The sequence below is a fragment of the Podarcis melisellensis genome, assembly GCF_964234715.1.
Source record: "Podarcis melisellensis genome assembly, chromosome: 8".
NCBI lineage: Eukaryota > Metazoa > Chordata > Lepidosauria > Squamata > Lacertidae > Podarcis > Podarcis melisellensis.
The window spans coordinates 73401941-73422357 of record NC_138540.1 but is presented as its reverse complement, the minus strand read 5'-3'; the positions used below and the strand labels follow the sequence as shown (position 1 = coordinate 73422357).

Here is a 20417-nt window from a genome sequence, read left to right as displayed (position 1 = left end):
GGAAGGAAGATGTGCTGCGAGAGAAGCAGCCAATGTACTAAGCCAAGCATTCCCCCCCCCACTTGCAGCAGCCTGTCTTTTCACTCTCCCCCCCCCCCCCAACACGCACACATAGCCGGTGGAATTTGTGTGTGGGCTCCGCTTGCAGAAATGCAGAGCTGACATAGTCGGGCACCCACTGACACTCGCGTGCCCAGGAAGCTGCCTGCTCTGCCCAGATTCCACCTACGGATGCTGAGCCACCCTTGAGATCTCCTAGAAGCCCACAGGCAGGGTGGCAATTGTCCTGGGACAGAAGGGTCTGCAGCATCACTTCAACCCCGGCTAGGACTCCATCGTCCCTCTTTGCTGCTGTCCATCAGGCCCAAGTGTCCTGTCTCTGTTAGTAGCCGGCAGCATCAGAACCAGAGGCTCCGCTTCCATCTGCTGACTCCAAGGTGGAAATCTTTTTTGCCTTTCTGCTTCCCAAGACAACCCGGGCTCCGGTTCAGCTTGCTCTTTTCCTTCCAGATCCCCACCCAGTTCGTCCAAACTCGATGCTGGAAGCATCAACAGGAGAGAACGCCTGTCGACGCTGCTAAAAGGTAAGTTTCATCGGAGCAGCGGGAGTTTCTGTCTCTGTAGAGTTTGGGCAGGACCCCTTCAGGGGTTCTTGCAGAGTTGTTTTCCTAAGATTAAGCCCAGCCTGAATATAAAAACCAGAAGGATGCTTGTTTGGAAGCTGGGTTTCCAGACCCAGCAGTCCTGGTAGAAGCATTGTCACAAACCCTGCTTTAGGCTCTGCCCCACATGCAAACAGCCAGTGTGGTGTGGGGGTTTGGGTGTTGTTGGACTAAGGTCTGGGAGAACTGGGTTCGAATCCCTACCCTGTTGCGAAGCCCATTGGGTAACCTCTGGCTTGTCCCTGTCTCTCAGCCTAAACTACATCGCAAGGTCGTTGTTGGGATAATAAAAACAGGGTGGGGGTAAACCATGCATGCCACCTTGAGCTCTTTGGAAGAAAGGCGGGCTATACATGAGCCCACTAAGAACCTCTGCCCCTTCTTACGTCACATTAGCAGAACCATGGGCAATATATTTGCTGACACCCCTTTACGTCCTGCCCAACCTGATCACCACTACAGGGAGTTGTCTAGAAGTCTCAAGTTCTCCTCTGGCCCTTGGGACAGCAGAGCCGGAGGTTTGGGGCCAATTGGCTCCATCCATCATGCTTTTTTTACTGATTGCAACTCCCTTGCTGCATACAAACTGGTTGGAACGAATATGCCTGTTGACTTGGCCAGATCAGGGGAAAGACGTCGTAACTGGGAAGGGGGAAAATCTGGGGTAAGGATTGATCTTCATCTAAAGCAGTGAAATAGCTTGATATTCGGCCCTGGGCTGGGTCCTTGCGTGTCTCTCTGTCCTTTGGAGGAAGAGAGACCCTGGCACGGTGTTACAATGCGAGCTCTGCAGGTAGAAAGTCTCCCGTTCGATTCCTGGCATCGCCTGCTTTTTTAAAAGCCCTCTCTCTGCCTGAAACCGTGCAGACCCACTAGCCAGACAGAAGAGGCAAAACTGATCTGGAGATGAACGTGAGCAGTCTGGCTTTGGTGTAGCTCCCGGTGCTTTCGGGCCACAGAGGTCAGGGCAGGAGCTGTGCTGGCGCTAAAGAAGCCTGTCTATAAATCGCGCCTGCCTCCTGCGACTGTTCTCCGTTCTGGAAGGAGACACAAATGTGCTTTGTTTTGTTTGCTCTGCAAACGGGGACAAACAGCTTGTTTATCCACGCGAAGCCTGTCTGGGAAGAGGTAGGGTGATGCCAGCCCCTGGGAAACGAAAGGGGCCTGATCCCCTGGATTGATGGGTCTGAACAGACATCCACCCTGATCATCGCTAAGGGGGTTTGTTTCCCTTGCCTCTGGGGGTGAGATGGACCCTTCCTTGAGGAAGAAACTGAGCGTCTGCTGACAGTTATCTTGATGGCATTGGGCAGGAGCACTGTTCAAAGGCTGGGTGGACAGACTCTGACATCGAAGGCAGAGGACAATGATGAGAGGGTGGAGGTGTTCAAAATGGAGTCCCTAAGGGGACACAGCATGCCTGTCTGTCTGTTGGGTGCCTGTCTTCGCCTGTGTCATTTCAGATGTCCGTAGAGATAGGGGTGGCAATTTCGTGGGGGGAGCAGATTTCAGCAGGATTCCGTGGTCTGTTCTTGAAATGCATATAAAAGCAACCCTCTTTATGCCCACTCAGAAGGAAAGCCCACTGGGTTTTATAGTACTTGCTCTCAGTCATGTAGGGATCGGACAGCTGCGGCTTCACAGAGTTAAGAGCTGGAAAGGGACCCTGAGAGTCATCTAGTCCAACTCTCTGCAATGCAGGAACCTCAGCCAGATCACACGTGACAAATGGCCATCCAACCTCTGCTTAAAAACCTCCAAGGAGCCCCAGCCAGCGTGGCCGGTGGTCAGGGGTGATGGAGGCTGTAAGCCAGCAACTTCTAGAGGTCCTCGCTTCCCTGCTCAATTAGGGATTGCAGCTTCAGTTGCTAGAAAGCAGAATACACCTCCCCTCCCCCTCCCCTGCCACAAAAGCATAAATGGTGGCTGTTATTAAATCTCCCAACAACTTCAGCAATTTTCTTTAAACAGATTTTAATAAAGCAATTTTATTAAAACAGAATAGGAAAAAGAGGTGTGCTTTTGACCTGCAGATGTGGAACGCAGGCCTCTTTCCTTGTTTGTAACTCTCCACATGTTGCTGGACTCCAGCTCCCATCGTCCATGCACGTCTCCTATGCTGGCTGGGGCTGTTGGGACCCTGAGTCCAGCAGCATCTGATGGGTCACTCGTTCTCCATCGCTAGATTATAGCAACACAAGGCAGCAGCTTTCCTGGTGGGGCAGAGCCACAGGAGTGACCTCCCAGGGTCACCATCCCTGCCGCTTACCAAGAGCAGGGAGGTCCAAGGTGGCAGCAAGGTCAGAGGCATTGGTGGAGCCTACCTGGCACACCTGCCAGAAGGTTATCCTTGCAGCTGCACCTCACTGGGCAAGCCACACCTGTAACCACCATTGCCAATGTCACAGTTCCACCACCAGGGGGCGTTCATCAGAACAGGGCCTTTTCGGTGGTTGCACCCTCAATATGGAGTGCCCTCCTCTTGGAAGTATAATTTGCGCCAATATCTGTCCAGGCATTTATGGGAAGTTAGTCCACTGCTACACATGGATGTGCTGGGATTTTTATTCTGGGTTGTATTTGAGTTTTGCTTGCATTTAGAAAAAGGGCCCTAAATTATCCATGTCCATTGATTTCTGTATATTTAATATATATTGTGACTCACTCTTATTTTGCCTGGATTGTTGTTTCAATTTTTGCTTTAAATTATGTTGTAACACATCACAGGATCACCGGTGAGCGGACTTGGTTGACAGTGCCCAAAATTGAATAAATAATTTTGCAATCTTGTGCCTATCTGCTTGGAAGCAAGTCCTACAGAGTTCACTCAGGGCAGAGCTGGGGAGCTTGGGGCCCTCTCGATGTCGCTGAACTACAACTCCCATCACCCCTTGCCATTGGCCATTGGCCATGCCGCTGGGGCTGATGGGAGTTGGGAGTCCAACAGCATCTGTAGGACCACAGGTCAGTCACCTCTGACTTAGGGCTCGCTTCCAGCTTGCAATGGCGTGCAGAGCAGAAATAACAGGCGCTCTTGAGGAGCAATTGCATATGTTCTGAAACACGAGGATGGCGGGGCACGGGGAAGTCCTGCCAACCCTCCCTAAAAAGCACCCCAAACCTTGTGGCAGGGAGTTGAGGAGGGTGGTGGCAGAAGGTTGGGTGAAACGTCATGTGTTCTAACCTATCTGCAGCACCACAAATTTGGCTGAGAATGTATGACAGCCAAAAGGAACGCAGGCGAGGAATTCTAAATAGATCCAGGCTCTGCTGGCCATTCCATCTCTCCAGCAAACCAAAACCAAACAACCAGTGTGGCTATAGATTTACAGATAATTTCTGCAACAGGACGTCAGGATGACAGCCCCTTTCCTCCAGCTTCTCTGTGAACCAGCCAGACCCTTTCTCCTCCTCTCCGAGAGAGAAAGGCAGCCAAACTCTCCATCTTTTTAATCGCCTTTCCCAGCTAATCCCTCCTTCTTAAGCAGCCTCTTTCTCAAACCTCAAGAAACACATGCACAATTTCTGTCGTTTCCATGCCTGTGCCACCCGCCCACCCTGCTCTCTCAGCTCCTTTGCATCCTGCGGGTGCCCTTGCGATAAGATCTCCCTGTGTTTGTAACCTGAGCAAGCGCTTGGAGCAGGCAGGAGCTGAAACCACCAGGGCAGCCCTGCCTCGGCCTTCTGCAGCCGCCCTGGCAGCAACCAGCTGATGGCTCAGCTGCCACAAGCCAAGTATTTTGCCAGATTTGCAGGCAGGCACGGGGAGAGATGAAAACAGGCTACCTTTGTTACTTTTGCTGGGAGCTGTACTAGGGTGGCCCTGTGTCCTGCATTGCAGGGTACGGTCCTTTCTTTGTGTTCTCTGTTTGAAGGGCTTCTTTCAAAATGAAGAAGAACCCTAAGAAGGGTATGAGGGCAACACAATGTTTTTATCTGCCTCAATTGCACACATTTAAATGTCTGCTATGCGTCTGATTCCCTCCCCCAAAATAGTCTGGAGGTACCAACAACCTTTCCCACTATGGTGAGAAGCAGCATAATCCAATTTAAATGACAGGCCAGTAATAATTTTCCAAATTTGCATTTGTGCATATAAATCAGCACATGCAAATCAGCGTCCTATTTTTCGAGGCTGATATGTCAATACGCTAAGCCCACCCGAAGCTTAGCTGTACAGACTTTCAAGCCCAACAGGCAGGCGTGCATTACTCTGTAGCCAGCCGCAAGCCTTGCATTTCTGCATCCCCGATCCTGGGCATGTTCTTAGACAAAGATCCCACTGTGTTCCATGGGGCTTACTCCCAAACAAGTGTGCTTAGGACTGGAGCCTTATATGTAAAGCTCATTCCCTCCAGAGTTGCAACAGCTTTCTTAATGAAAACATTGTGCAGCCGAGAGCAGCCATTTTGATTTCCCACAGTGCCCAGGAATGATGTAATACCAGAGGCATTGTGGGAAATAAAAATGGAAGCTCCCAGGTGCTGTATTAAAGGGAGATGCAAGGCAGGAGTGAACCATGGCCCTGCCAGAGGGTGGGATTTGCAGCTACTGCTAAGGAAGCACACCGCAAGCAGGCACAGGGGGTATACTCAGAGTAAGGAAGGTGTGACACAGAAGTTGTTTCTGGGCTACAGCTTCTACCATCTCTGAGCATTGGCCATGCTGACTGGAGTCCAGCAACATAGAATCGTAGAGTTGAAGGGATCCCAAGGATCATCTAGTCCCTGCAATGCAGGATTCTCAGCTAAAGCAGATAGATAGAACTTTGTTCAAAAACGTCCAAGGAAGGAGAGTCCATAACTTCCAAAGGCAGTCCATTCCACTCTTGAACAGCTCTTGCTGAAATTTCTTCCTGATTTTGAGTCGGAATCTCCTTTCTTGCAACTTGGAGCCATTGGATCGAGTCTTGCCCTCCAGAGCAGTGGAAAACAAGCTCGTGCCATCTTCCATGTGACAGCCCTTAAGATATTTGAAGGTGGCTATCATATCTCAGGGATGCTTTAGTTGAAATTCCTGCATTGCAGGGAGTTGGACTAGATGACCCTTAGGTCTCTTCCAACGCTACGATCCTATGTTTCCATGATCTCCTCTCAGTCTCCTCTTTTCCAGGCTAAACATGTCCAGCTCCTTCAACCGTTCCTCCTAAGGCTTGCTTTCCAGACCCCTGGTCATCTTGGTTGCCCTCCTCTGCACACGTTCCAGCTTGTCAACATCCTTCTTAAATTATGGCGCCCAGAACTGGACACAGTATTCCAAGCATGGTCTGACTAAGGCAGAATAGAGTGGCACTATTACTTCCCTTGATCTGGGCACTATACCTCTGCAGAGTGACAGGTTCCACAGCCCTGATGCGTGTGCGCACATAGATCCACACGTATCATTCTGTCGTGTTTGGATTATCCTCTCTCTTCCCTGTCCTGATGGGCCCTTGCTCTGCTTCATTTCTAAGGTGGGCAGATGTAAAAAAGAACGGCCATCCTCTTTTAACTTCACGTTGGATAGAGAAGACCAGGAGAGAGAGGGCTTACCAGCCGCAGAGTGCCATGCAAGATTGACAGCCCCTCTTCAACACCACTATTAAAGGTACCACAGACTTTTATTTTGCACTTTCAGAGAAGGGTTAATCACAGAAGATCATGGAAGGGACCGTGAGGGTCCTGAAATGCAGGAATATTCCACCCAACACAGGGCTCAAACCCACAACCCTGAAATTAATAGTCTACCAACGGAGCTATCCCACGTTAGTCGTTTGCTTAAGAAAGAAAGAAAGAAAGAAAGAAAGAAAGAAAGAAAGAAAGAAAGAAAGAAGTTCATAGAGTTGGAAGGGACCGTGAGTGTCCTGAAATGCAGGAATATTCCACCCAACACAGGAATCGAACCCACAACCTTGAAATTAATAGTCTACCAACGGAGCTATCCCACGTTAGTCGTTTGCTTAAAAAAGAAAGAAAGAAAGAAAGAAAGAAAGAAAGAAAGAAAGAAAGAAGAAAGAATCTGGGGGCAGGGCTCAGACCTTAGGAGCACAGTCAGACCCACTTGTCCCTTTAACCCAGTACTGTCTGCACTGACTGGCAGCAGCAATCCAAAGTTTCATGCTGCCAACCCTACCTGGAGATGCTGAGCCCTTTTGCAAGCAAAGCAGATGCTCTACCACTAAGCCATATTACCCGAAACTTTGCTACCGACTACCAATACTCCTCCACTTAATCTCAGACTGGTGGAGTGCTTTGTGCTGCGCTGGCAAGAGGATGGCCCTCTGCACGCCCTCAGAGGCGCTCCTCTGCGTTCTCGCATCCCATTGCATTCTAGAACCCCATCCTCCCCCTACCTTGCCTGCTCATTTGCCCTTAACTATTTGAGGATTAAGTGTTACAGACCAGTGTCGGTGTCTCTGATTAAGTATCAGCTTCATCTGAGCTGCCGGGGATGGGAGGTGGAGAGGGTATGTGTGTGGATGGGGTGCAGAGAGGAAAGTCCGGCATAAACAAATCAGCCCTAAGGAATGGCCAGAGGAAGGAGATGGGCCTGCTGCTCTGCGGTGGACCGCTCTGAATCGGTGGTATTTGGACACAAGAAAGGCCACCTCACTCACAAAGATATGAGACCACCTCACTCACAAAGATAGGTGAGCTGTGTGCAGGGAGAAGGTTTTGCTGTATGGCCTGGACGTTTCTGTGGGGGTAGGAAGGAAAGGCGCAAAGGAGAGATGGCAAGGGACGGTTGCCGGAGGGGGGTGTCGGAGAAACAAGAGGTGTATTGATAACTGCACAGGTGGCTTTTGTTGTGTGTTTGACGCAGGCCGCACCCAGCCAGGATCAAGCCCGCTCTTATGCCTCCATTTGCGACAGAGGCAGGCAAGTGGGTGTCACCGTCAGCCAAGCAACAATAGGAGCCTGTGTGTTTTCTTCTACTGCTGCTTTTGTTTTCTGCTCCCTGCTGCTTCCCAGCAGATCTTCGCCCGAGGCCGGTGCCACAGGCTGACATTGTGCGGGTTCTGGTGGGGAGGGGGAAATGGGTGAAAAGGGCCTGCACCTCCCACTGTGCCACCAGGATGATCATATTGGGGCCTCCATCCGGCAGCCATCTTGGTTTGGGGTGTTCTGAGGACCTGGCGGTAGTTACAGCGTTCTCCGGCCTTCTTCAATCTCCAGATGTTGCTGGACTTGTTGGAAGTGCAAAAACAGGGATCATTTAGTTTGTAATGTAAGGGTTAATGTTAGTCAACTAGACAAGAGGATGGCAGGTGGAGATGTTGCTTAGCAACTGGGCAGAGTGGCATGATCTTCACTGAGGCAGCACATTCTCTGACTGGTTGTGTAGTTCTGAGGGAGTTTTCCTCTGTACGTTTGGATGAATGTCTCCCTGCTATGTACAAAGGCTGAAGTAAGAAAGACAATGCCTCCTGTTCCTTTCTCCTAAGATTATTCATTGTTTTCATTTATTATTTGTAAAACGTAGCTATATAACGAAAAGTATCAGAGTGGTTTAGACATTAGACATGTCTGGATAGGCTTGTATGAATAAAAATGTTTTTAGCAGGTGCCCAAAAAGAGTAAAGGGAAAATGGCTGCCTGATGTCAGTAGGCAGGGAGTTCCAAAAGTTTGATTTCTTACAAATGCGGAATTATTCTTATTACCTGTAACAGCACCCGTTCCACATATTAAAGCAGTTAAGTGGACATACAGTGGTACCTCTGGTTAAGAACTTAATTTGTTCTGGAGGTCTGTTCTTAACCTGAAACTGTTCTTAACCTGAGGTACCACTTTAGCTAATGGGGCATCCCACTGCCACTGTGCCGCTGGTGTGCAATTTCTAGTCTCATCCTGAGGTAAAGTTCCTAACCTGAGGTACTACTTCCAGGTTAGCGGAGTCTGTAACCCGAAGTGTTTGTAACCCAAGGTGTCTGTAACCCAAGGTTCCACTGTATATGAGATACGGTGATCTCATGCTCCCTCTCATGACAAAAGTAATCCATTCGGGTAACAAAGGCTGATTCGGCTCCAAAACCGCGCCTGAACCCAGATCGTATCAGATCTAGGTAATCGGTCTCATCCAGGTATATCAGAAGTTGTTCCACAACCCAGTGGCGTAGTGTGGGGGGTGCAGGGGGGCCCGGCCGCACCGGGCGCAACATCTGTGGGTTAGGGTTAGGGGGCGCAAATCCACGGGTTAGGGGGCGCAAATTACTTGCCTTGCCCCGGGTGCTGACAACCCACGCTACGCCACTGCCACAACCACCCTCTCCGCCGCCATTGCCAACAAAGAGGTATTGGCAACCAGTCTATAGTTACTACTTTCTTTAAGTAGTAGCCTCTTTAAAAGCAGTGGGCAACCACTCAATCCATGCATTCGCCACACCCATGACCCATTCAGTCAACCCACTCCAGCTAGCTTTAATAAACCAGGATGGGCAAGTATCCAATGAGCAGGTGGTCTGGCTCAGCACTGCAAGAATCCTGCCCACGTCCTCAGGCCACATGAATTGGAACTAGTTCCCCCAACACGGCGTTGGAGACCTCAGCCGAGCGACTTTATCCTCCAATCGTTCAGCCGTTCAGTTAGAAGGCTTCCATTCCTCTGGTCAGGAGTAGCCAACCTCTGGATCACGTGCAGCAATGCCACCGGAAGGTTATTTGAGGATGCTCGGGAGCATAGCTGTCAACTTACAGATTTGAAAATAGGGGACCAGCAGCCAAAATAAGGGATTTTCCAAGCACAGGTATGTTCAACTTCTGAGCCCCTCCAAGCCAAAGGCAGAAAGCCCAGCCAGCAGCCAAATGAGGCCTCAAGCGGTGGTTCCCACAGCGCAGCAACCTGGCAAAGGGGATGCAGCAAGGAAAACCACTGTCACCTCTCCGCTGGGAAGCGCTGAGCAAAGGCGAGTCCCCAGGCAACGCGGCCGATTTGATTGGCACAAGGCATGCAAGCTCCACCCCTCCCCCGTCATTCTTAGACTCCTTATTGGGTGAGCAATGCAGCCAAGCAACACAGTTGGAGCCTGCAGGAGGGAGGGAGAGGAGCTGCTTCCTTTGAAACCCGGAAAATTTAAGGGACATCATCAATAAGGGACAGCAGCGGGACACGGCGCTGGGATAAGGGACTGGGATGGTTGACAGCTATGCTCTGGAGGCAGCAAAGGAGCATCTCTCCACTGCCTTGGCTGCCACAGGGTTGGCCCAATTAGGAGCCTGAACGTGCGGTTGGCTCTGGGTATGCCTGCCACCTGAACAGCAGTCCTGACGAGCCTTAGGGATGAGAGCCGTACAAGGTGGTGAACCTGTTTATTTTGCAAGCCTTCCTTTGGCCTTTTCTCCCCACTCCCCAATCTGGGCATCGGTGTGAGGAGTCATCCTCACTTTGGCAATGCCTGCTGGCTCAGCCCAGAATGCCTTGCTGATGAATCATTGAACTGGAGATGTTGAGAAGCCCAGCAAGCTACTGCAGTATTTTGTGTCTATTAGTTATCATAGTATCTGGTGTCTGGGCACGTTAGAGCTAGCAGGGATTTAAAATTGCAAGAATTGCCCTTTTCTTGATCACAGCGGCTGTGATCAGATTCCTTCAGCTTTCTTTTTTTAAGTATATTCAGATCACGACTGTACTCAAAGCCGCTCAAAGGGTTTTGTGCCTAGGAGGAGAAGGGAGTCCTGCCTTTTTTGCAATCATCCTCTTGCAATCAGATATGCTAAAGAGCCGGTTCCCTTCTCCAAGTCCTGTTCCTTATGAAGCCAAAACAGCACCATCTGAAGAGACACCCTCAGAAGAAGGAGATGTCAGCAGACTCAGGGAAACCCCGATGTTTGCATAACCAGAAAAAAGAGAGTCAAATGTTGACTGAGCATGCTCAGTGGGTACAGAATGCTGAATTATTGTTGGAGACGCAATGATTGCAGAAGAATCAAGCGGCTGGAACTCTGAATGGGAGCAAGTAGGCCTGACTTGCAAGTGTATTTCATTTTTATCTCCAAGAAGCACAGTGTAGCATGCCTAGATCTTCTGTTTCTCTCCCCCACCCCCTCCCCTGGTTGCTCCCACTTTTATCCTCACACAACATCCCTGTGAGGTGGGTTAACTAGGCAGTTTGAATCAAGGTCAACCCATGAATGTTGCAGCTGAGTGTGGGTTTCTCTCTCCTCGCCCTCCATACTGTGAATGTTTAGACTCCACCTGGGCTTTTGTGGAAGTTAAATCTGCCTTGCATATAGCAATGCTAGGATTTCACCTCTGTTTTGCATGAAGAAGCTCCTGGGTTCAATCCTCAGATCCCAGGAAGTGATGGGAAAGACCCCTGCCTGGAACCCTGGACAGCTCTTGCTGCCAGTCAGTGTAAGCAATGTTGGGTTGGATGGTCCAGTGGGCAAAAACGCATTTGTTACAGGAGAGAAGAAGCGGATTGGTCTACTGGCTGCTGGTGTCACAGCAACAGCCTACCTGTGCAACTGGGGAAACAAGCTGATTGGTCTGCTGGCTAGTGATGTCACAGAAGGGCCCTTAACTCTACATTGAGAGAGTCTTTTCCATCTTGCTAGGATGGAACATTTACATAGGTATTAGGAATAGGGGTCTCAAAATCCCTTCAATTAATTTAGGGGGGGGGGGGAATAGTTTGACGGAAATGTCAAAAGCCCTACTCACATGGCAATGTTTCTCTATTCAGTGTGGACAACCTGAAACTTGTTGGAAGCGAAGAACTGTAGCTCTGAAGGTCTTCTGCTTAGGTCCTCAGCTCCACTGCAGAACATCTGAACTCCCTTGAGTGAGTCATATTTTCTCACAGGCTTAAGATTTTCCGTCAGTACAAGGAGGGTGGGATGAAAACAATTTCAGCTATGATCCCTTTGTGAGTGTTCTTCTCTTGCATGTGTTACTGGTTGACATTTTATCTTTCCACACCATGCTGCTATGCTTGCAAATTCATTTGCTTTTCCTTTCTCATAAGTGAGGAGTGTGGGGGTGCTTCACCAGCAACATCTACAAAATTCATCTCTCTGCTGTAGCTGCTGGTCTGGCCAGAGAGCTAGAAGCCACACGGCAGCAGCTCCTTTGTCTTCTAAGATTAACAGACATCTTAATTTTAAAACATAAACAGGCCTTTGCTCCTCCTGGAACAATAAGGACTAGAAACTTAACACTTTCTAAACTTGAAAAATGCAATTGCTTTCTGCATGGAACTTGAATGTGCCTGTTATGGAGCAACTTACTGGCTGATCCGGGTAGAAAATAAAATCGTACTTTTCAATAACAACCATGCTGCCTATGTTCCTGGCAACAGTTGGGTTTATAAGTTAATTTCCCAAGAATCTATTAAATGCAGGTGCTTTTTGGCACGTTGAGGATTAGTAATCAGTTGTTCCAGGCATAACATTTCACTTATTTTATTATTTCCTGGGACGACTGGCAACATTTCCTGAGACGACTCACAAGTGGGGGCGGAGGGGCGGATTATGCATATGATATTCTTGCTGAGTCTGCCTGGAAATACAGAGGACCCTTGTAGCAGTAATAAAGACTGAATGTAAATCAAAAGTCGTTAGATTGTGCACCAAGGAGAACCCATATCCTACCAACAGAATTCCTGAGATTTTATGCCATAACTCTCTGTATTGTTATGCGTTCCCTGAGCAATTAGATTTCTGTGAGCAGGGCTACCCATGTGGAAATATGCAGAGGCAATACCTGGATGTGACGAAAGAGTGTTATTAACTCCCCCACCCACCCATGCCCAAGGATGTGTTTCCATGGGATCTAAAATATCCGACAATGACCAGGAATTGGTTGGAGACTCACCTGGAAGGCGGGTGGCTATTTTGGAAAACCCTAGTTAGCCAGCAATGATGCTGATGCTGATAATAATAAAATAACATTATTTATTTATTTATACATACCCCACCCATCTGGCTGTGTTTCCCCAGCGACTTTGGGCGGCTCCCAACAGAATACAGTGGTACCTCGGGTTACATACGCTTCAGGTTGCAGACGCTTCAGGTTACAGACTCCACTAACCAGAAATAGTACCTCAGATTAAGAACTTTGCTTCAGGATGAGAACAGAAATTGCGCGGCGGCGGCAGCAGCAGCTGGAGGCCCCATTAGCTACAGGTTAAGTGGTGCTTCAGGTTAAGAACAGTTTCAGGTTAAGAACGGACCTGCGGAACGAATTAAGTACTTAACCCGAGGTACCACTGTATTAATTTGACCAAACTGCGGGAGGCAGTGGAGGACAGAGGTGCCTGGCGTTCTCTGGTCCATGGGGTCATGAAGAGTTGGACATGACTAAACGACTAAACAACAACAACACCACTGTATTAAAAACACGATCAAACATCAAAAACTTCCCTAAACAGGGCTGCTTCCAGGTGTCTTCTAAAAGTCAGATAGTTGTTCATTTCCTTGACATCTGATGGGAGGGCATTCCACAGGGTGGGCACCACTACCGAGAAGGCCCTCTGGAAGGAAGTCAAGACATGCATTCATTCATTCATTTATGCTGCCACCTATATACATCAGGGGTGGGGAAACAAAGGGCCGTCTTCCCTCGTGGCGAACATCCCAGGGGCCATTTTACCCTGGTGGGTGGGGCCAGAGGCAGAAGTGGGTGGAGCTTCTGGGATGTGCTTCTTACCTTTGTACACAGACACCTTACAATCTAGAACAGGCACAGGGAAACAGGAGAGGAAGGGAGCAAATGCAGGCAACGTTCCCTGTGAGGAGGAATCGATGGTTAGAAACCGTTCTGGGAATTGTAGCTCTGGGAGGGGAATAGAGGGGCCTCCTAACAGCTCTTGGCACCCTTAACCAACTACAGCTCCTGGCATTCTCTGGGGGAAGCCATGGCCATGTCATGTGCTATCACAGCATTTAAAATGTGTAATGAATGTGGCCTATGAGGGAATGCAGCCACCCCACTTCAGAGTGAAAAGGCTTTCCCATCCCTGAGGCAGACCTAGGAGATGAGTTTGAGCTCTCTAAGCCTCTTAGGGTGATGGCTGTCTCCCTTGAGATCTGCTGCTTAGTTGACTTTACAATACAATACTATATGATAATCTTTATTGTCATTGTCCCATACAGAACAACGAAATTGAAAAAAATCTACATAAGACATTCAGAAACCAACAAGCCTGTTATCCCAGCTATCCCAACCTGGTTAGCCCCCTAAAAACTCTGATACCCCGTTTTTAAATACAGTATACTCCCATAGAGATTCCTTACACTTCATTTAAAACCAAAATCGCATTTGGATAGAAACTCTTTGCCTCTCTGCTGGACTGTTTCGATGACACCTTTCACCTTTGCTGCACGATACGTAAATCAATGCAAATGTTACAAAATGCCGGTGAACGTCCAGTGACCTCCTTCCGAAGGAAATCAAACCTGGGTAATCAAACCTGTGTCTCTGGAACATCTCGCTGCTCAGAGAAGTGGATCGTGCTTACCAGCATGTGGAAAATAACTGTGGATCCAAACGAGTTGAACTTGAGTTCTCATTGAAACCAATGAGACCAGTTAGTCCCATGGATTTTAACAGAAAACTCAACAGTTTAGGCTGCAGTCCTAACCCCATGTGTTTGGGAGTAACCTGCATGGAATTCAGGCTGGTCTGCAGTTCCTTACCCAGAGCAATGTCAAAATGCAGAATGAATTGAGATCTGCTTTCTCTCTCTTTTTCTTGCAAGAATTTCAGTTCTGGTAGGCTGTGTGACAAAAACAAAGACTGTTCAGTGGATGGGCTAATTAAAGCTGCTCCTGTCGTGCTTCAGTTTCTGATTGGCTCACTGGCCGTTTGAGGGAAGAAGTGACAGGCAGAGTTGCCTATAAATAATAACCGGTGTGGTATAGTGGTTAGAGGGTTGGACTACGACCTAGGAGACCAGGGTTCTCGTCCCCACTCTGCCATGAAGCTCACTGGGTGACCTTGAGCCAGTCCCTGTCTTTCTTCCTCACCTTCCTCACAGGGTTGTTGTGAGGATGAGATGGGGAGCAGGAGAACCATCATGCATGCCACCTTGAGCTCCTTGAAGGAAAGGTGTGGTGTTAATCAATCAATCAATGGCCAGGTGGATAGCTCAGTTGGTTAGGGCATGGTGCTGACATTGCCGAGGTTGCAGGTTCAATCCCCGTAAGGGACAGCTGCATATTCCTGCATTGCAGGGGGTTGGACTAGATGACCCTCAGGGTCCCTTCCAATTCTATGGGAATAATCTCCAAATGAGGGGCCACTAGGGAGCGCATTGGAAGATGGCCGACAATACCATCTCTCCGACCCACACGGGGTAATTAAGAGGCTGTTATGGGAGTAGGCAGCCTCCCTTGTTGCCCCAAGGGAATGGGGAACATTGCCCTTGCCTGCTGTGCCCATAAATCACCCCCTAATTTGAAAGAAGGGGGTGAGGGCCCTAGGCAGAATGCCCCCGTGTGGACCTCGGCTCTCCTGGACGCTGTCTCTGATCGCGCACTAGTTGCAGCAATTTGGAATAATTAATTACAAAAGAAGCAAATGCACATATTTCATGTGAAGAAGGGGAGTGAAGTCTGCTAATTTAAGTGACCTCTGCGAAAGAAGACGGACGGGCTGGAGAAACAGGAATATTTTACGATGAAGATACACCAAAGGCGGGGTATGTTGATAACGGGGCTGAATGGGGGGGGACCTTTTTTACTTTCCTTCTATGTGATTTACAAGAACCCCTCCTCATTAGAACCGTCGGTTGAACTGACCCAAGCAGGATGATTAAGGTCTGTGTGGAGATAAACTTTAACCAAAAGTATGCTTTATGAAGACCGAGAAGTAATAAGAGCTTTTGGGAATGGCACAGCAATTAATTCGGAGTCGCCATCTTGCCAAAGGATTTATAGCCGGGAGGAAGAACGGACTTGGTTTCAGACTGCATTCCTAGTGAATCTCCTCAGAGGTTTTGAGAAAGGAGGCAGATTGGTGAAGATTAATGATGCTAAGACTGTTTTGATGTATGGAAGTGATGTTATATGGAAAACGTCTGGATATGGCTACTGTATATATATATAAAAAAATCCACGCAGGATTACAAACTGTTCTAACCAGCTTGCGGAGACTATCAGAGGTCACAAAGAGAAAGGAAAAATATATGAAAATAACAACAAGAGATGTGGAAAAATAATAAGAAAGGACTGGATAGTACTGTGAACATCATAAGGTTAGATTTGTGGACATTAAAACAGCAGTAAGAAGCAAGAGGGGACACAGGTGGCGCTGTGGGTTAAAGCCTCAGCACCTAGGACTTGCCGATCGAAAGGTCGGCGGTTCGAATCCCTGCTGCGGGGTGCGCTCCCGCTGCTCGGTCCCAGCGCCTGCCAACCTAGCAGTTCAAAAGCACCTCCGGGTGCAAGTAGATAAATAGGGACCGCTTACCAGCGGGAAGGTAAACGGCGTTTCCGTGTGCAGCTCTGGCTCGCCAGAGCAGCGATGTCACACTGGCCATGTGACCCGGAAGTGTCTCCGGACAGCGCTGGCCCCTGGCCTCTTAAGTGAGATGGGCGCACAACCCCAGAGTCTGTCAAGACTGGCCCGTACGGGCAGGGGTACCTTTACCTTTACCTTTTTTAAGAAGCAAGAAGTTGATTGGATCCCTTCGGAACTTGAAATATGGGTACCCCCAACAAAAAATTAAAATTCGGCTGTGTAATTTGGAATTTATGTAATTTGGTTTGATTCGATGTGATTGGTCGGTTAATAAAAAATTATTAATGAAATGAATAATCTCCAAATGAATCCAAACTTCAATGTCTAAAATCCCTGGTAGAGGACAAGGTTCCTGAGATCACGTTAAGGGTAGTCAAATTCTGTGCGATTGCCATAAAACTTAGGGAACAAGCTGTGCTATCATAATGATTAAGGTTTTAAATGATAATTTTAGGCTTTATGTTAGTGACTAAATTTTAATTTATATATTTTTAACTGTTGCTATATCTGTATTGTCCCTCTTATACCTAATTGCAAATTCAAATGTACCCCTATCGTGTTTTATGACTTCCTTGATATTGTATGTGGGCTGGAACTGGTCTGTGACCGAAATAATAAAATTCAACTAATTCTATGGGAATATTTCCCAGCTACCTCTGGGTCAACGACCCTGTCCGCTCTCTGGAAATGTAGACTGCAATCATAGCCCCGAGAGCGTGCAAACCCAAAAAAGCTAGCAGGGCTTGGCTTGGGCAACCCAGTACAGTGGTACCTCAGGTTACATACGCTTCAGGTTACATACGCTTCAGGTTACAGACTCCGCTAACCCAGAAATAGTGCTTCAAGTTAAGAACTTTGCTTCAGGTTGAGAACAGAAATCGTGCTCCGGCGGCACGGCAGCAGCAGGAGGCCCCATTAGGTAAAGTGGTGCTTCACTGTAGTTGCCACTGACCATTGTTTGAATAGCTACATGCAGAAATTCAACTGGTAAAGCTTTCTCCCTACCATTTCAGTGGAATAGACTCCCATGAGAGGTAGTAGACTCTCCTTCCTTGGAGGTTTGTAACAGAGGTTGGATGGCCATCTGTCACGGTGGATGCTTTAGCTGAGATTCCTGCATTGCAGGGGGTTGGACTAGATGACCCTTGGGTCCCTTCCAACTCGTAAGTTTCTATTGATTCCATTTCACCAGCTGCATGCTGAGAAAAGCTTCACTGCTGGATTTCTGCCTGTCACCCAGGAGCCTTCCAAAGCAGGAGGGGAAGAAAGTTGGCGAGGCTAGAAGCCCAAAGTTGGTATGTTCAATACAGGCCTGCTATAACCAAAATACATTTGATGCATCTGTTTAGACACCACAGAAGCGTGCAGGAGCAAAACATATAAAGTGTCTCTGCCCTCTGCTGGAACGTCAGAGCAAAGCAAGCAGGGGGACTGATTTATTTATTTACTCATCTTCGAAAGCATTTTTAATCCAATTCTTCAGCCAAAAAAATGGTCTCAGGGTGACTTTTATTTAGCCATTATACTTCAAGTGTTTGCACCCAACCGTTATGTGGTGTTGGGGCTTTACAATAAATAGAAGAATAATAAAACAAAAAGCACTCCCAGGTATGTGCAATAAAACAGCAATTGTTCCTCCTGTTATGATTGCATGCAGTTCCCTTTGGTAACCAAAGCAGCACCCATCCGTGTGCAAGAAGGAAGCATCAGCAGGGCTTGGGGAACCTTGAGGTTTGCAGAAGGACAAAATAGGATCCAACGCAGCCTAATAAGACTTGTATCTGTTCAGTGCCCGTGCAATAAGGAAAACTGGGGGTGGAGTCTTGTTGTGGCTTTAAATTGTTGGCTGCCTTCGGTTTCTTCTGAGAAAAATTAGGCAGATTGTACATTTTTTAAAAGATAAAAATAGATAAACCATAAGAAGGAACACTCCACACTCCAACATTTTTGCTACAGGTCCCATTTGTTGCAGTCCAAAACAGCAGATGGCAGAATAGCATAGAAGCTCGAGATAAAAAGTCACAATTAAAATGCCTGGAAGAACTTTAAAAAAAAAGATATTTGCGTGCGTGCATGCTCAGTGTCCACAGTCACCACTGTCATTTGAGACCAGGTAGCAGCCTGACTGCAAGCCCAGTTCTGGTCAAGGGTGATGGGACTTGCAGTCCAACTATATCTGGAGAGTCGTGGGTTCCTTACCCATGGCCTACACATTAGTGGAAGGCCATCCTGAACGGTCCAAAGTGCGTCACACGTGACATGTTAAATTCTTCAAGCAACGTAAACCCCCAAATATCTGAAAGACCATCTCCTTCCATACACCCCCCTCAGGTATTAAGATTGACAGAGGGGAGCCGTCTTGGTTGTTCCACCACCCTTAGAAGTGGTGGCCTGGGAGAGGGGATTCTCTCAGCAACCCCTGAGCAGTGGGATTCCCTACCCACAGAGATGTGCCTGGCACCTTCACTGCATGGCTTCTGTCAAATGCTAAAAGCCCTGGCCTTTAACCCCGGACAGATGTGTCTCTGGTTGCATGTGTGTTCACCCTAGAACCACAAAGGTAAAGGGACCCCTGACTATTAGGTCCAGTCGTGACCGCCTCTGGGGTTGCGGCGTTCATCTTGCTTTACTGGCTGAGGGATCCGGCGTACCGCTTCCGGGTCATGTGGCCAGCATGACTAAGCCACTTCTGGCGAACCAGAGCAGCGCACGGAAACGCTGTTTACCTTCCCGCCGGAGTGGTACCTATTTATCTACTTGCACTTTGAGGTGCTTCTGAACTGCTAGGTTGTCAGGAGCTGGGACTGAGCAACGGGAGCTCGCCCCATCACAGGGATTCAAACTGCTGACCTTCTGATCAGCAAGCCCTAGGCTCTGTGGTTTAGACCACAGTGCCACCTGCCATAGAATCATAGAATTGTAGACTTAGAAGGGACCCCAGGGGTTATCTAGTCCAACCCCCTGCAATGCAGGAATTGCAACAGAATCATCCGTGGCAGATTGGCCATCCAACCTCCACTTAGAAATCTCCAAGGAAGGAGAGTCGGCAACCTCCCAAGGAAGTCCATTCCACTGTCAAACAGAAGTAGTGTAGAAGAAGAGTTTGGATTTGATATCCCGCTTTATCACTACCCTAAGGAGTCTCAAAGCGGCTAACAATCTCCTTTCCCTTCCTCCCCCACAACAAACACTCTGTGAGGTGAGTGAGGCTGAGAGACTTCAGAGAAGAGTGACTGGCCCAAGGTCACCCAGCAGCTGCATGTGGAGGAGAGGGGAATCGAACCCAGATCACCAGATTACAAGTCCACTGCTCTTTACCACTACACCACACTGCCTCTTACTGTCAGAAAGCTCTTCCTGATGTTGAGTCAGAACTTCCTTTCTTGTAACCTGAAGCCATGGCTTCAAGTCCTATTTCTTGGAGGTGAATTGTTTTAATTTATAATTGATTATTAAATTTCCATCCCATCTTTTCCCCAAGGAGATCAAGGGGGCATATCTGAAAGACCATCTCAATTTCCCCCTCACAGCAACCCTGTAACGGGGATTAGGCTGAGAGAGCATGACTGGCCCAAGGTCACCCAGCATGCTTCACAGTCAAGTGGGCATTTGAACCCTTCTCTCCCAGGTCTCAGTAGTCCAGTGCTATATCCCACTGGCTCTCTAACTCATCACAATTGGTTTTAAACTGTTTTTAAAAATTGATTTTATTATTTTCAGAGTGAACAAACAACGAATACGCTTCTCCACAAGAGTACTACGTCTTGCCAAACAAATTGTTTTTAAGATGCAAACCATTCCCCCTGTTAAATAAAAATATCGTTGCATAAATCCCGGTGAGAAGCAGGTGGTCTCTATCTGTGTTCCTTTTTTTAGCTCATATGAATTAAAACTGAACCAAGTTGCAGAAAATCTGCCTGACTTTTTGCGGGTTTTTCATTTGTGTAACCTCTCTGCCAGGTTTCCTGTGCAAATTAGGCTTGAAAGCTGTATACACCATAACTCTATAACTCCATAACTCTATCTCCAAAAACTATTTGTAATTGTTTTCGTGTGTGAGTGGGGTGGGTGGGTGTTTAGGATCAGGTTAGCCATTTTGATTTGTATGCTGTTGGTGGATATTTGTCATTGTCTTGTTGGGCTGTGTATGTGATAAAGGGGAGCCATACCAGGGTGAAGGCGTCTTCTTCTATTTGTCCCCGTGTCAGTTTCAGTTTATTGGTTAATTTTTCTAGTAAGGCTGTTTCCCATACTATTTGGTACCATTAGTCTATGCTTATTCCTGACAGGTCTCTCCAGTGTCTGGTTATGATGTT

At 48.0% G+C, this 20417-nt stretch overlaps 1 protein-coding gene across 9 annotated transcripts in view; it reads left to right on the top strand.

Annotated features, from left to right (window-relative positions):
• Window positions 1-20417, top strand: part of MAG (myelin associated glycoprotein) — a 69399-nt gene that overhangs the window by 26284 nt on the left and 22698 nt on the right. The window contains exons 2-4 of one of the 9 annotated variants that reach the window (XM_081920639.1): window positions 511-584; window positions 6115-6248; window positions 11324-11422. The exons of 2 other annotated variants lie outside the window; for them this stretch is intronic. The gene's annotated coding sequence lies outside the window, so the exon portion shown is untranslated. Of the gene's footprint in view, window positions 1-58; window positions 585-6114; window positions 6249-11323; window positions 11423-20417 lie in introns of those variants that run through there. 6 more of the 9 variants (XM_081920638.1, XM_081920642.1, XM_081920640.1 and 3 more) reach the window with 6 other exon arrangements.